Source organism: Sinocyclocheilus anshuiensis, unplaced genomic scaffold (assembly GCF_001515605.1).
Source record: "Sinocyclocheilus anshuiensis isolate Anshui unplaced genomic scaffold, SAMN03320099.WGS_v1.1 scaffold1170, whole genome shotgun sequence".
NCBI lineage: Eukaryota > Metazoa > Chordata > Actinopteri > Cypriniformes > Cyprinidae > Sinocyclocheilus > Sinocyclocheilus anshuiensis.
In genome coordinates, this window is record NW_015538055.1 from 3,136,056 (window position 1) to 3,136,787 (window position 732).

Sequence of the window (732 nt, forward strand, 5' to 3'; positions counted from 1 at the left end):
AAATAACAGCACGGGTATAACACACACACACACACACACACACACACACACACACACACACTCAATCACACACAGCATCTTATAAAAACATTTCAGGAGGACAAAGCATTGAACAGAGCACACTTTCATCAGTATTGACTTCTGTTTTGAATACACTTGAACCTAGAGGTCAGTGTTACTTGATACATAGACAGATAGATAGACAGACAGAGACAGACAGATATAGATGATAGATAAAGTAAAAGAAAGAGGAAGTGACAGATAGAGAGGGAGGTAGGGCTGTAGGGACCGGGATTTTCTCCAGGCTCACAGTAGGGAGTGACAGGAGATGATTCGGGGAGGTGAGGATCAGAGGGATCAGTTAAACTTTAAACATGTCTCTACAGCACTCCACCTCATTAATTCAGAAGGCACAGCAGACGAGCACAACACTTCACAGATTATAGTAATTCAAACCTGCATGATGCACTAACAACGATTGCTTTGCATTGCACTGTTGCACAAATAGATTTTCAGCTTTGATTATCCCAATTGTCCCAGTTGTTATATATTAGATATTAAATGCAGTAAAAACTGCATTAAGACTTTATACAACTGTGACAGCTGCATCAATGAGATGGTTTCTAGGGAGTGGATGTGGATGGAGGTTGCAGTCCCTTTTTTCTTATTTTTAAACAGTTGCTTTAGTTTGTATTAAGAATCTTCATTTACTCTTCTTCTTCAAAAAAAGAA